The sequence below is a fragment of the Onychostruthus taczanowskii genome, unplaced genomic scaffold, assembly GCF_017590055.1.
Source record: "Onychostruthus taczanowskii isolate IOZ18803 unplaced genomic scaffold, ASM1759005v1 scaffold122, whole genome shotgun sequence".
Taxonomy (NCBI): domain Eukaryota; kingdom Metazoa; phylum Chordata; class Aves; order Passeriformes; family Passeridae; genus Onychostruthus; species Onychostruthus taczanowskii.
This window is the reverse complement of record NW_024498374.1, coordinates 1301667-1318170: the sequence shown is the minus strand read 5'-3', so window position 1 is coordinate 1318170 and position 16504 is coordinate 1301667. Positions and strand designations below refer to the sequence as shown.

At 39.1% G+C, this 16504-nt stretch overlaps 1 protein-coding gene across 7 annotated transcripts in view; it reads left to right on the top strand.

Moving 5' to 3' along the window:
• LOC121331507 (synuclein alpha interacting protein) overlaps positions 1–16504 on the top strand; it is an 88027-nt gene that overhangs the window by 7883 nt on the left and 63640 nt on the right. For 2 of the 7 annotated variants that reach the window (XM_041395982.1, XM_041395980.1), the window contains exons 2-3: positions 4195–4273; positions 6931–6999. The exons of 3 other annotated variants lie outside the window; for them this stretch is intronic. The gene's annotated coding sequence lies outside the window, so the exon portion shown is untranslated. Of the gene's footprint in view, positions 1–4194; positions 4274–6930; positions 7000–16504 lie in introns of those variants that run through there. 2 more of the 7 variants (XM_041395978.1, XM_041395984.1) reach the window with 2 other exon arrangements.

Sequence of the window (16504 nt, the reverse complement as noted above, 5' to 3'; positions counted from 1 at the left end):
ATTTGGAATTATTTTTAAGGAAAGGAATGTGTATTGTATTTCAGCATTTCAAGAAAATCCTTGCACTGCTAAGAATTTCTTGGTTTGGTTTGTGGGGATTTTATTGTTGGTTGGGTTTTTTTTTTTTTTTTGTAGTTTATGTAGTAAGAGTTATTTTTGGTTTTTCAGATTAATTGTTAAGTTACTCCATCTGCTTGAAAATGAAGTCAGTGAACCTTCTTATTAAAGTACTCTTAATGAGTGAAGTTTGACAACAGGTATAGTTGCACATCAGATTTTAGTAAATTTTTTATGCAGAAATTGATTTTCTTTCTGCATTAAAAAACAATCAACCAACCAACAACAAAAAAACCCCTGTTCTGTGTCTAAGGATATAGTCTGAAAACATCTGTCAAGTGTCTAATTTTTTCACTGTGCACTTTCCATGCTATTTAACAAAGACAAGGGAGAAAACATGGCTTAAAAATTAGAACATAAAAGGATTAGTTAGTGCAATGTTTTTTTTTTTTTTCATGCCAAAAAATGTTTCACATAAAATCTGTACTGTCAGACAAAGAGGAATATAAAATAGACTCTCATTTGTTACTGTGACATGAGATATGCTGTAGAGGAGTAAGGTGAAACTGAGCTTTTCAGCCTGGTGGAATGCTACAACTTGCTTGTCTGCCAAGAAAATATTTTGTTTTTAGATAAATGGTTAAACTGAAATAAATAAAATATTCTCTTATCTTACATCAAACAATTCTTTAAAAGATGTGTTTCTTACTTCTGTCCTTGACACCTTTCTGAGGAAAAAGAACAGCCTTAGTTCACTGGATGCTGCACAAGAATGCAAGCTAAGCCTGGTTTCTGCCAGTGGTCTTGAATAAATTATCTCATTCTTTTAACTTTTGAGAAGAAAATATAGTGGAGAACTGCAAATTAACAGTAGCAACATCTTTTTTGTAATGTGGCAATCAAACAGTGCCTAATATTTTTGTTATGAAAAGGATTGATAATTTATGTTGAACAGCTCCAGCACCTTCAAACTGTGACGTTCAGAGTGTGGGACAAAGAGTGGGACATCCACCACTTCTCTGGGTAACCTGTTCCAGTGCCTCACCAGTGCCACAAATTAGGATTTGTTCCTAATACCCAAACTAAACTGGATGTTTTTTAGTTTGAAACTGTTACCTCTGGTTTTATACATACAAGTCATGGTATAAAATGCCTTTCCAACTTTGTGGTAGGCCTTCTTCAGGTACCAAAGAGCACAATGAGGAGGTTTCCTCAGAGCCTTATTCAAGCTGAACAATCCCAATTCTCTCAGGAGACATGTTCTAACTCTTTTATGATCTTCGTTGGCCCCCTTCTGGGCTTGATACAGAAGGTCCTCGTCCTTCCTGTGCTGGGACCCCAGAGCTGGACACTGCAGTGGGGTGTCAGCAGAGCAGAGCAGAGGGGCAGAATCCCCTCCCTGGCCCTGCTGCCCACGCTGCTTTTGGTGCAGCCCAGGACACGTTTGGCTTTCTGAGCTGTGAGTGCCCATGGCCAGGTCATGTCCAGCCTCTCACCCACCAGCACCCCCCAGTCATTCTCCTTGGGGCTGCTTTCAACCCCTTCATTCTCCAGCCTGGATTGATACTGGGAATTGCCCCAGTCTGGGTGCAGCACCTTGCACTTGATCTTGTTGAACCTCATCTCGAGCCCATGTGCCCTCCTTTTGAGCCTGTCCAGGTCCCTTTGGATGGCATCCCACCCTTCAGGAGTGTCAACTGCACTGTCAGCTTGATGTCATCATCAGCCTTGCTGAGGAAACAGTTTATCACGGTGGCCAAGAACTGGCACAGGTTTCTCAGAGGTGGTGGAGTCTCTCTCCATCCTTGGAGATACTGGAAAGCCACATGGATGCAGACCTGGGCGACAGGCTTCAGCTGAGGCATGGGCAAGGGGTTGGACTGGATGATCTCTAGAGCTCCTTTCCATCCTCAGCTGTTTTGTGGTTCTGTGAAACCCTGTGAAAAGAAGAAACATTGTTGTAATTAACAGGCTCAAGGCTACAGGAAACATCCTGTGTCTCTGGCTCTGTGATGGCAGCCTTGCCTGCTGCTGAGAACAGCCCAAATCATGGCATGGCTGTAGCCAGGAAAGATGTGTGCTTTCTTATTTAGCTTGTCTTCATTGACCCTTTTGGTGTCAGCTATATTGGGTAAGTGAACTGCAGTGAGAGGCACCTCCCACTTCTGGTAGTGATCAGTACAGGCTGGAGATGTGGATGGATACACAGGAACACCTGTGTGCTCCCATGCTTCTCGTTCTGGCCCTTCTGCTGTGGTTTTCTGTGGCTTCTTGTAAGCCCCTTTGTTTCCAGCCTCTGGATAGGAATAGTAATGCTTTCTTATCCTGTAGTGAGACTGTGAATGAGTTGAAGAGTGTTCGTGAAACACTTGGACATTACTGATGAGCATCCATGAAAAAAGCTGTAAGGATATCTTCTGCTTGCTGTAGGGCTCCATCAGTCTAAAATTTTAAATAAATTTAGACTAGTTAAATGCTGGATGGGGGAACACAGGAAATGAAAATGCACACTTGATATTTCTGAGTAGTTTGGGTGTGGTCTGTGTAAGACAGATCACCTTTTGCAAAGCATTGAAGCGGGATCCTTCAATTAGTCCCTGCCTCAAAATCAGTACAAGCAAAGGAATGTGCTCATGGGTAAATTTTGTAACATTGTGGGTTTTCACATATTGAGGTAGTGAGGTTCATTTCTTTAACACAGTTACATTTCTTTTTAATGAAGGGTTTTAGGAATCTCTGAAGACACTACAAAATTTCAGCTCAAAATAATAGTACTACTTCTAATTGGTATTTCTGCCACCTCGTCCCACAGTTTATTACAGCGCTAATAGCTGCACAGCTGAACACTAGTGCTGGTTGTATCTGCTGCCCATAACATTTTAAACAAATGATATTGGATAGCAGTGTTCTACATAGAATAGCATTGTATAGCTGCAGAGCTGCAGTTGCAGTCTGTTTCTCAAATGAGAAAATAATGACAGTTTGAGAAAACAGCATTCTGGTTTCAGGGGAATGGATGTCTCTCAGGAATAATTTAGCTGTTTTTCACTGAATATTTCAGTTTCCACCAAACTATAATGGAAATAAAAGGTTCTTTTTTGACAGTGCTTAAATTTACAGTAGTTTGCACTGTTTAATTTTTAAGAAGTTTTGCAAACAACATCATAGTCTGTGTCTGTGGAATAAAGTATGAAAAACTGTGCAGTTTCTCTACTGTCTTAATTTTATCAAAATGAAAATATTTGCATAGATGTTAGTGGTCAAGTGTAATTTTTAAGTCAGAGGAAAGTTAATGTTTGCAGTAGAAATGATAAAATATATTTTTTTATTTTCAATGTTTTTTTGCTTTAAGAGTAAATATATTAAAAGTATTAAAAATACATGCATATAGTATTTCTCAAATTTATTTGAGAAATTATTATATCTCAAATTATTCATCAAGTAGCCTCAAATGAAAGTGGATTGGTCTGAGTGACAAGGAGCATGAGTTCTGAGTTTTTTGAGTTCAAGGTTTGTTTTTTTGAGTTTGAGGTTTGGTTCTTTTGGTCCGAGGGCACCATGTGCACAGACATATGCTCTGTGTGACGTGCCCTGTGTAAGGCTGGCTCACATCCCAAATTGAAGTATAGTGCTGGTTACCCACTGCTGCCCCTCTGTCCTGACTGGTAGTGGAATTTCACCTTGTGTCAATGGAAAATTCAGCTTTGGAATTTGGAGTTTCAGAATTTGCTAGAGTGTAGCTCTTAGATGTTCTAGTCAGTTTCAGGGCACAAAGGATGGGGCAGTGGAATTGACAGTCCAAAAATATAAAAGGAGAGAATAAAAAAGGATGTAGTTGGAAGACTGGAACCACAGGAAAGTGAGAAAACAGGCCTCCCACAAGAGAGCAGGACAGTGCATAGGCTTCACAAATGTTGGATACACTTGGCATATTCTGACCCTTGAAGCAGGGAATCTACTTACATAGGAGTTTTCCCTTGACTTTAAAGCTCACATGAAGTAGAAAATCATCATGGGACTGAATATAGGATTTTGGCAGGAAAATGTAAATAAGGCAAGTTCTAAATTTCTAACTTCAAGTACAGCTTTTGAATGTTGCAAACTTAAGAGCACTCTTTGGCATTAATTCTTTTCCAGGATATTTCTAGAAACAATTGAGCAGGCCACTATGGGGCTACAAGGTGTTGAAATTCTACTGGACTATTATTGAATTTAGGTGAGTAATTTAAATGGGAAAAAGAAAGATGCAAGAAAGTGTTTGAAAAATTCCTTTATTAATCTGTGTAAAAATAATAATGATTAAAAAACCTCAAACCCTAACATGACCTAACAGATGCTTTCAACATTAAAAGTATGCTAAACAAAGATATTTTCAATTGCTTGGTTTTATTGAAACAACACTTATAAATGAAATGTATTCTTCAGCAAAAAGAAAATGCAGCTTATGAAGATTTATGGGGTTGATACACTGATTAAATTGGTTCCATATTTTTCTTTGATCAGTACCTGAAGAAGATAAGGTGAATAAGGATGCAGAGTACGAGGAAGAGAAACTAAAGTCAGGATTCGTGTAACAAAACTTAAGTATCAAATAATATAATTTAATTAAAATTATTGTACTGAGCAAAAGCTTATGAAGGATTGCTGCCCTAGTGCTACTGCCCCCAGTGCTGCTGCCACTAATTCAGAGGAAGAAGAGAAACCTCAGTTTATGGTTTGAAACAAGAGTGCAGTGAGTCACATCTGCTTTATTAAAGATGTTGACACAGAATCCTCCACCTCCCCCTAAACGAAGGCATGATTTGGAAAGGCTGAGCTCTGCTATGCTTGATTTCATCCTAATATGAGTGCTGGAGCCTACATTAGCAGTGGCAGTTGCCATAAGGCCTATGTTGCTCTCTCCTACTTTGGGGCCAAGTATCTGGTTCCTTGTGGATGTGGTTACTAGGGTGTATTATTTTTGGATTTTTACATAAGAACTAGGCTACCAAAAGAAGGCATATTTTTTATTTCTGTAGTTCATGAACTCACAACAGCTCTGCAGACGTTCGATATTCATTGCCTTTGCCAAAAGACTGGAAGTTGTGAGTGCTTTGACAGCACAGTATTTTTTAAATTGTACCTGGAGTAAAAAGTTGTTAAATCAAAATATCATGCATATTTTTATGTATCAGTTTCTTCTTGAGTTGATTTGGAACCATATCGACCCATTAATTTCTTTTATGTTCTGCTTAATTCTCCTCTAATGCATATCTCCAAAGTCTTGCTCAATTAAGTATGAGGGTAGCATACACACATTGCAGCGGCGGCTGACCTTAAGGTGTGTCCCGGCTAGCTGTGGCCAGCACCGCCGGCAGCACGGGGGCACTCTCCCGATCCGGGGCTCGGTCAGGGGAGCGCCTAAGGCTTTCGCCTTGAGGGACGAGGATCCGCGGCTAAGAGAGAGAGAGGGCTGCTAACCCACAGGAGGCGAAAGAAGAGACGGACTCCAGAGGTAGTGCGATCCAGATTTAATGCCCAGGGGTGCCACCAGCTGGACACAAGCCAACTGGCCTCCGACCGGGGTTTTTAAAGTGGGGCGGATACAGAGAGGAAAGGTGGTCTCCAGCAAATCACAGCAACGGTGGGAGTGGTGGGAGGATAACAGGCATGTAGGGAAAACTAATGGAGGAAGAGCAGGGGCGGAGTCCTGGCCCCTGATCCAATCACTCGATGCCCAGGATGGAAGATTCTAGACAGAAGGGCTGGGGCACCGAGTGACAGACAGGGAACCAGGGAGGGACTGAGGGAATGGATACAATGGTTGCTACGGGTAACAGGGAGGGGAGAGGTGACAGACAGGGCGATCAAGGAGAGAGAGAACCAGGGCAGAACCATTACAACAGAAAGGGGTGTAAGGAGCAAACCAAATCAGCATATAACATAACAAACACAATACAACAACACATATTTTTTCTATGCTGTTTATTTACTTTAGTAAGGTATTGTGCTGCTTTGAAGTGGTTCTGGGTGACACATGTGCTTTATGTTTTCAGCCACCACTTAGGATATGCTGGTTGAATTCTGTTTTTTTCTGTCTATTTCCATAGAGGACATGTAGCGGTTGATGTCTTGAGAAGTGGCTTATGGTATGTCGCAAAGCCTGATAGGGAATGTAGAGATGAAGAGCAAGACATTATCAATATTCACGTAGTTAATTCCTTCTTATTTGACGATGTTACTGTAAGTTGGTTACACATCTGTGTTTTCTGTGGGTACATTAGCAGTGTGCTGGTTGTGTAAAATACCTCAGGACTCAAGTCAGCTGATTTCCCAGTCCTTGTTTAGCAGTTGCCTCCTGAATTTAAGGGCATAAGCACTGGCTTTATTGTGGAATGCACTGTATTTGTCACTAATATTCTTTGAAATAATGAAGAGAGCTGCAAATAATCTTGACATGAAATAACACAGTATTTTATGTCTCTCAGTGTTCTAAGTGACCATGACTTGATCCATGTAAGTCTTTGGTTCAGTCTCAAATCTAGGTTTAATGAAGGATTTACAGAAATGCTTGTACTTTCATATGATTGATGCAGTGTTCTATATATATTTTACAGTTCTGCATTATAAATTATTTGATGTATAAAAAACAGATGAAAACCTATAGCTTTAATATTATGTATGCAGAGAGGATGGATATATACATACATACTCTCTGTACTTGTGATTGCTGAACTTCTACACCTTAAAATGTATTATTTATTTCTGCCAACAGTCATGAGTCAGTGGAAAATAATGAGCACAATCATTTGAAAAATGCGCATTCACTATTTGCTTGTATTCATCTCAAAGTTCAGACTGCAGATGTGTAACCATTCATTTTACTGTTCTCAGTGATGCGTGTAAGCCTCCTGAGGATTCACATTTATGAACTTCCTGCATTGGCATTGGCAGAACAGAGAGGTAACATGAAATAAAATTTATTTCTGCTATAGAATTTAGTGATATAAGAGGCAGTTATTAAAAAGAATCAACACTCAACCTGATTTTGTTAGTTCAGCTGCTGAATTTCCACTAGTAAAGTAATAAATTTAATTTGCAGTGGACTTTTCCTACTAATTGCAAACATTGTATGTACATTTTCTCCAGGGAGTCACACTTTGGAATAGCAGTGGGGGTTTTTTCCTGAAATTTTGCAGGAAGTAGAGAAAAAAGATGAATGTCTTTTAAGATTAGTTTGTAAAGAAAGCTTTTCTGGTCAGATTTCACTTCTAATATGACTGAAGAACAGATTTGTTGAATTCCTGATGTTCTGCTCAATCTTAATTTTCCATGGAAAATTATGTCATACATAATCTCCAGATCTGTATGTGAATGTATTATTTTAACCTGGGTTTGGTGTTAGTGTTGAATTACCAGTACTCAAAACAAATGTATTTGAAGACTCTTTGGCTAGTTCTGATTAAGAAAATATTTTTAAAGCTCAAAGGAAGTACAGTGAAGTAGTTACTAGCTGCACAATTTATACTTGAGCCTCTGTACATTCGGTGCTACAAAATATATCAATGGCAGGTTTCCCAGTGTTGTGTATGTTCTGTTTTATTACTGGTTGTTCAGATTCTGCTTTTGGTCTAATTTAACATTATTCATGGCTTGATAGCATTTGTAATTTTTTTCCCTTTGGTTCAGTTGCTTTTGTTTTGGTTTAGTCCACTCATTGGTATGATATCCTTTATGGTTTTCACCATTCAAAAGCAAAGGAAAAAGCCCTTTCATAGACCCTGACAGAACTGCTTTTTACATGTTGCTGAGATCTTGCCGTTTCAGAGGTTGTGCTGATTATAGGGTAGTACAGTGTAAATCATAAATTCAGTCTTAGCAGAACCTCCATAAGAAAATATTGCACTATCAATTAATTGCTGTAATATTGGCTCTGGGAACAGTTTGGAAATCAAATTTAAAAAAAAAAAAAAAAAAAGAAAAAAAAGGGTTTTTTTATTTTATTAATATTTTAATACATGTTAAGGCTCATGGTTGTGATGGGGAAGAAAGCAAAACCAATGTTTTAATTACAGGTATAGGGTAATAAAATGTTCCTCAAGTGTATTTTAGTCCTCCAACTGCAACGTAGAAAATACAAATTTCACCAGGACCAACAGAAATAAATATTCTTTCCCTATTCCCCATAAATGGAGTGGTTTAAACCAATCAAGATGCTTGAAAAATTACAGCACTTGCACAATATTTTAAAAATATTTACAGTTACAATTTTTCTAGACATGGGCTTGCAGAATGGCAACATAATAAATAAACTGCTTTGAGGGAGATGGCTTCCATGAAACTGAGAAAGTGAGAAAATCTCCAGTGCTGATGTTTACATCACTGTAATTCTGCAGAGCAAAGGAAGTAATTATCTTTTTTGCTTCGTAAACTAAATCTAGTGTACATTAAAAATATAGTAATAATTGTTTTGCATCCCTCACTCAAACCCTGTGGCGTACTTTAAGGTTCCCTGTCCTGTTGATGGAAGTGGTGATGGTTTGGAATCAGCACAGCCACTTAGAGAACATCTACATCATTCACTGGTGAAAGTGGAAGGGTAATCAGTGCTTGCTCTTTTCTAGACCCAAAAAGGGAGCTTTTTACATATCTGAATTGAAAAGTACGTATGTGTTACAAGTTCACTTAAGTTCATTTTTGGAGACTGGCTGATGCAGCAGCTCTGGATTTCAGGTGGGTGGGTGAGCAATTCCTGCCTTCTTCTTCAGTGTAAATCTGAATTTTAGGTTCTGTGGTAGATTAGGTAGAGTGGAATACTCTGTAGAATTGCTTATTATATTCAGTGCTCGTTGCTATATGTACAGCATGCAACAGTGTATTTTCTGTCTTAGAGACTGCCAGCTGATTCTGAAAGATCTTACTTAGGTCTGGCTTTCCTTAAGGAAAGAGCCACTCTCCTCAGCATTAAAGGATTAAGCATTTCTTACTTAAAAGGTCCTGCTAGGGCTTTAAAGAATTTGTACAAGCATCAACTAACTTGCAGGCAAAAGGAAAGTTGCTGTGATCATGCAGTGAGAAATGTAGCTTCCTAAGTATTTTGGTGATAGGCTCTTTGGATCTATCAGTTGAGGGAGAGATTAGTGTCTTTATCGCTTACAGTTCTACAGACGTGCCTGATCTCTTGTGGAAGCTCTTTCATAAGCTGCTTAGTAGTTTCTTTGTGTGACTCTCCACCACTTTGTGGCTCTGCACACATTTCTGCAAATCCTCAAAGAATGGTACTGCTACAAAACTCAGTTTTGCTGGTCTGCACTTGTGACGGTGGTGGATCTGTGAGTGTTTGAACAGCCAAAGAGGGTGAAATTCTTCATTAATGGTCAGAACTTTGAGAACTTGGCTCTGAGGGCTGGAAACAGTTGGATCCAGGATTTCAGACAGGACTCTGACAGCTGAAGACAGTATACTCTTTTCTTTGCCTGGCGTGGTTCTGCTGGAATTGTAAGGAATCGTCTCTTATCTCCTAAGAGCATTTGTGAGAGTAGCAATTGACTTTTGAATAGCAAGACTATACTTTTTCAAAGACAGATTTGCTAGATAACAAGTAGCCTAAGATCATATTCATCAGTAGCAGCTAACTCCTTAACTGACATAGCCATCCAAAGTTCCTTTTCAGACTGTATGGCTATGATAAATATCAGTGAATCATCTGTGTAATTGAAACACCATATGAACATCCTGGACCACATAAGGTTCATAACTTTGTCAGTATTCCAAAATTCAATTTCTGGGATTGGCAATGCTTTCTTCTGTGTAGTAGGATATACAAAGCAGGAAATCCTTGTTCCTTTTTCTCACCAGATGTAATGCCCCTTTACCTTGCAACAAGTGAATGGAAAGGATTGGAACTTGTTTAAAAGGAATAATCTCTTAAACAGTTGCAACTGGCGCTGATTTGCTCTAAGTAGTGTTAAAGCTGTTTTCCCTTCCCAAAACTGGGAGAGATCCTAACTGGTTGCTTGTTTCAGTGTATATGTGCATGAAAAAGAGGCAGTAAAAGAAGTAGTCCTCTGTTGGGAAAAAATGGAATAACAGTCTTACAACACTGCCAAGAGCCAACTGGTTGTTGAATAAATGCAGCCAACTGCATTTATACCCAGTGAAGCGACTACACTTGTACCTTGGTCACATGCCAAGACTAATGATTTGTTTTATAGATGCTGAAAGTTATGTTAATAAAACTACAAATTATAGTCTAGTATAATAATCCACAAACACAAGCTTTCCTATGACAGTATTGTTTACTGGAAAACTAAACATTCTACCATTGATGCTTAGTTGTTTGCGTAGGTTTTTGAACCAAATCTAGCCAATCAGTGTTTCTGCTTACTTCTCAGTTGCAGACAAGTAAATACTTGCTTGTCATGCTAAACTGCTGTTTGCAAAATATTGTCAATTTGGGTTGGGGGGGTTTCTTCTATTCCCAGTTTTTAATTTTATTCTTTTACATCCTCCTAGAACTAGGAGTAGAAATGTTCATTGGCAGAATTTTTGAGTGAAAAAACAAGAGAGTGTGGTATTTGGCCGTACATTCTTTCAAATCCCTGTCAATAGATTATGCTAACTGTAACAGCTGTTCTTGGTGGGCCCAAGAGTCATGACTTGAAAAGAGTTTGTTAGTGCAGTTCAGGCCATCACAGTGGAGGTGGAGGACTTGAGGAGGTCTGGAAATGAAGATGATAGTTCAGTGGTGAAAGATCAGTTCTTCACTATGTATGATAAGCAATTTGGGTGTACAGCTTATGTATTTTAAATTGCAGTCCTTCTCTGAGGTCATCCTAAGCTATATGTTTGTTTCACCTGTGAAAGCCAGCAGCTAGAAACTAGAATGGGGTATTAGTTAATATAACCAGAGATCAGAATTACCTGGTTTTGGCATGCTTTTGGCATGCTTTTCTTGTTGCTGTGAACAGAAATGTAGTTGGTGTGGATCAGTTTTTCACAGAGGAAAAAGCTTAATTTCAAATCAGTCAGTAAGTAAGTGTGTCTCTGTTACTCCCTACTGTTTTACTGCAAGGGCCTATCTGATCATCTTTAGCTATTAAACATCCTAGTTCACTCTTTATAGCTGAATACGTGGTTTGGTAAGTTTGCAAATGACTATAGGTATGGTGATGTTTGAGTAGGACATATAAAAGGAAACAAAATATGTTTTAATTTGCGTAGACTATGTAAAAAGTAAATGAAATTTCTTTTAACAGTTGTGATAGACTCATCCTTACAATGTCTTTAGGGGTTTGGATACATTTGAATCTTTGAGGTCATTGCCCCAATTTTCCATTAATTTGCAGCTACATTTTGTTCATTCAGCTTCATATGCTTTAAAATGAGGCTCTAATTAAACTGTTTCAGTAAGCTGCAAACATTTCCTGTTAACCAGCTCTGATTTTCCTACCGTTGTCACTCATGTCCATGTATTCTGAGGTTTTTCCAGACAACAAGGCTGCTTTTTGGCTCCTTCATTTCCTTTCCATGTGTCGTTGATTAACAGTGACACCCACAGAAGTAGCTAGAGCCCTCTAGGCAAAGCACTTCAAGCCTTGGACTTTAAAGAGTAACATGTAACACAGAGAAGAGAGGTCTGAATAGTTTCTGGAGAGTAGAGTCCTGGATGGAAAGTAACAGAAATGCAAATGAAAAGTTTTCCTGTTTATTTTAGTCATTTATAGTGTGGAGTCAAAACCAAGAGATAGATTTAAACTTTAGTGGTAGAACATTTGTGGTCTGCTTTCCAACTCTAGTAGCAAGTCATTGTGGCCAACTAACCTCAAAAAGTTAAAAATACTATTGCAATATTTTCGCATGTGGTAAAGGAAAGCACAGTCGTTTAAAAATTAATCTTACCATCTGTGATATTTCAATGTCAAGGATATTGGTTATGAGTTTCTGTATGTTCATTAAAGATCTGACTTTTTTCTTTCCCTCCTGCATTTTCTGCAGCTATTTCTACAAATGCAGCCTAAGTATGAGCATAACACTGGTAAATCAGAATAGAGGGGTTGTAAATCCACTTTTTACAGATTTAGTAAATTACACAGATCAGAAGTGTACCATCCCCTTTGTTATCCGTGCTGTCTTTTGAACACATAATTTCAAGTTGCACAAATTGCAAAGGTCAGTTTTGTTCCAGTGAGTAGAAGACAATGAGGCATGACTGTTCATCTGTCTGGTAAACAATTCCGGAAAAAACAACAGTTGAAAAAGAAGATGAGGCATGAGACAACATGCACAGTAATCCTGGCAGACTTCTCATTGCTACTGATTCTGGTTTTGATAAAAATAGATAATTACAGTAGGTGATACTGGATCATAGAGCTTTTCAGAAAGACTAATTGCTAGGTTTCTGATTTGGAATATCAAAGAAACTATATTTAAAATAGAAGGCTCCAAATACTTCTTGAGTTTTTCTCTAGTTGCACTGAGAATTTTTCCATGTCTATAATGTGGTCTCATTTTCTCTAACTGAATTGTCATGTTTGATGCAAGAGGGCAAAAATCCAGTTAAGAAGTAGTGAAGAAAAAATATTTGAGAAAACTGTTCCATTCATTTTAGATTGTGCGATCTACATTTTTCAAATGGTGAAGTTTATTAAAATTTTCATCAATGTTAGTGTTCCTCATCCAGAAATCTGTGACTTTTATATGTCCCTAATGGCTTATAGATATTTAGCTGAATGACAATTAGTAAGAGAGCTGTATTGGTCTGTTTGTGTTCTTTTTGACATATCAGTCAATAGTAATACAAAAAAAAAAAAAAAAAAAAAAAAAAAAGGGAGTTAAATTTCAAAACCTCTTAGCAACCATATAAAAAATAACTACTGTATTGATTTTCAGAACCTCTTAGCAACCACATAAAAAATAGCAGCTGTATTGATTTCTCTGATAATTGCCCTGGAAGAATGTTTGGAGCTTAGTGGTACAAACGTAATGAAATGCATTTATCAATAGTCTGTGTTTTGGATAGGCTGCATAAGAAGCAGACAGTAAGACATTGTCAATAGGCAGTCTAGTTGTAAACTTTCACAACCTCTTTTACAGATTCATGGTAGTGCAGAAACCATGAAAATAGGAGAGAAAATAAATGTTATAGAATACCTGTTACAAGAGGTAGACATTTGGAAGCAAAAGCAAGAGTAATGTCCTCTTCCTTAATCTTGCAAGTTCCTTAAAAGGATGTGAAGTACAGTCTGCTCTACATATGTTGTAGATTTTATGTAAGAGACTTTGTGAGAAATATTTTCAGGGCCTGCTGGGATATAGTCAGGATTATGGCAATTTCCCATAAGGACATGTGTTTACCAGCTACAGCTTCCTTCTGAAACATTATTAAAGAATTGCTTTCATAAAGGGTTGGGTTTTTTTCTGTTTGAACAGGCAGAACAAACAGGATATCTTGGTCATAATGAGCAGCATAATGAAATTATAAGTACAGTCTAATTGCAGCTTGTTTGTCTCATGATTATGCAAACAATTCTTTTGATAGGTATTTCTGTTTCTACATCTGTTAAAAAGCCTTTAAACAGCATTATCTCTTTTTTGTTCTTATCTCTGCTAAATACTTCAATATATAAAAAGGACATGAGAATGAAAAAGCATTGAAACCCTGCCAACCTGAAAAAAATGCAAAATTAGTCCTCACCTCTGCCTGGGATTTAGTTCTCAGTGTTGGATATCTTACATTACTTGTGTTATGATATCCTGTTTGAAATATAAATTTCCTATTACTGAGTTTCACACACATTTACAAACTAGCAAAATAATAGAAAATAAATACTTAGAGGAAGTTAGTATAGACTAACTTAGAGGAAGTTAGTATTGTTAGTATAAAAGCCACCAATACTATTCCATACATAACTTCAGAGTCCTGCTTGAAAGAATCCCATGGGTGCAGCCCTGGAAAGAAGAGTTGGAAAGCATTTGATGATCAGAGAATTGTAGAAAGGTCTGGGTTGGGAGGTACCTTAAGAAACATGGGCCATGGTGGGCTACACCCCAGAATAATGAGGGAACTGGCAAAAGAACTTGCCAAATCACTCTCAATCATTTAACAGCAGTCCTGTTTTAGTGGAGAAGTTCCAGCTGACTGGAAATTAGCAAATATAGCGCCCATTTACAAGATAATCCAGAGAACTATAGCCCTGTCAGCCTGCCATGGATGGGAGTAGGAGCTTCAGATGAAGTTTATTAGAGTAGCTGTCCCGTTGAGTCATGAGGTGCAGAAAGGACCTCCTTGCTTTCTAAACTCCTCATAAGAGGGGCCTGAATGCAGCTAAATCCAGTCTTAGCCCCAGTCTTTTGTCAACAGTTTAAATAAGTTTGTCTCACAGAATTAAAGGTGGCACCTCAGACATATATGTTATTTATGATGACAAATGATCAGACAAAATATCTTAATCAGAATCATTTACTACACAGCATAAAATCTAATCTAGTCTAGCGGAATATAGTATAAAATAGGATACTGCACTATATCAAAGGAATGATATTAAAGCTAGCAAAAAGAAACAATTATTAAGTAGAGATTGATGTAACTCACCACACCAATGCTTGTGGGCATATCTCTTTCAGCCTCAAGGAGTATCCTTGAAGTGACATTCTCACTTTAGAGGAGGAAACATACTGCAAGAGGGAATATGTTAGAAGAACCTAACCACATGAGAGTCGACTGGACTTTTATAGTATGAAATGATTGATTGCCAGTCACATGTCTCCAGTTGCCTCAGTAATCAGGATGTTAATTTGGGTTTAGTGAACCAGACTGGTTTTAGCATAATTCAACACCAAAACCAACACACGATTCCCCCTCTCAATCCACTACTGAGAGCCTTGCAAATAGGACGTAGTCCAGTGGCTGAACCACATTCCAGGGCAGAGCATCCTGCTACACATCCTAGCCTTGGCAAGGTCAAGTCCTGGGCAAGGTCATGGAAGAGATCATCCTGAGTACTGTTGCATGGCGCATGCAGGACAAGCAGGGAATCATGCCCAGCCATCATGGAGTTATGAAATGAAGCTCCTGCTTGGTCAACCTGATTCACCTTCTGTGACAAAGTGACCTGTTTAGTAGTTGAAGGGAAAGCTGTGGATGTCGTCTCACTAGAATTCAGTAAAGCATTCTCCATCTCCCACAGTATCCTCACATAGAAAAGCTGGCTTGGATGGGTGTATTCTTCAATGGGTAAAAAACAGGCTGGATGGCTGGGCCAGAGAGTTGTGGTGAATGGAGCAAATCCAGTTATCACTTTGTCCCTAGCAGTGTTCCCCAGGGCTCAGTTTTAGGGGCAGTCCTGTTTAACATCTTTATTGATGATCTGGACGTGGTTATTGAGGATAGTCTCAGTGAATTTGCAGATGGCACCAAGTTGTGTGGGCGTGTTGATCTGCTGGAGTCTAGGAAGTCTCTGCAGAGAGACCTGAACAGACTTGGTCAGTGGGCTAAGGATACTGCAGGATGTTCAGCTGCAGATTCTGCACTGGGATTGCAGTAATCCCCTGCAGAACCACCAACTTGGGCAGAAGAGTCTTGAAAGCTGCTCAGCAGAAGGACCTTGGGTGCTGATTGATCAGCCAGTGTGTGTGCTCATCTGCTGTACTCAGCAGTGATGAGGCCACACCTGGAGTTCAGTTCTGGGCCCCTCACTTTAAAAAGGACATGGAAGTGGTGGAGCACATCCAGGGACAGGCAGCAAGGATCTTGGAAGGTCTAGAAAACATGTTTTATGGGGAACTCCTGAGGGAGATGGGTTTGCTTAGTCTCAAGGAGAGACAGAAACCTCATGGGTCTCCACAGCTCTCTGGAGGTTGTGGTGAGGTGGGCCTGGTCCCTTCCCGTGCCTCCAGTGAGAGAACCAGAGGAAATGGCCTTAAACTGAGACAAAGGAGATTTAGCTTAGATATTAGAAATTTGTTTCCCTCTTAGCAGGGTCAGGCATTGGGATAAGTTGCCCAGGGTGGTGGTGCAGTCACCATCCCTGGAAGTGTTTAAGAGAGATCTGGATCAGGCACTGGATCATGTGGTTTAGGAATTACAGCGGTGGTGCTGAGTTGATGGTTGCACTTAATGACCTTAAAGGTCTCTTCCCACCTTGATAGTTCTCTGCCCCAAGTGATGGGGAGGAACAGCTTTCACTGCCTGAGATTCTTCTCATCCAGCTAGACCTCAAGCCTTCCAGGATGGGGCATCCACCACTTTTTTCACAACCTGTTCTAGTGCTTCACCACCTTCACATTGAAGAATTTCTTCCTAATATCTAATCTAAGCCTACCCTCTTTCAGTTTGAAATCATTGCTCTTCTCCTGTCACTAACTTATTAATAGTCCCTCTCCATCATTCTTGTAGGCATCCTTCAGGAACTAGAAGGCCACAGTAAGGTAATCCCTAAGCCCTCTCTTTTCCAGACTGAGATAGAGT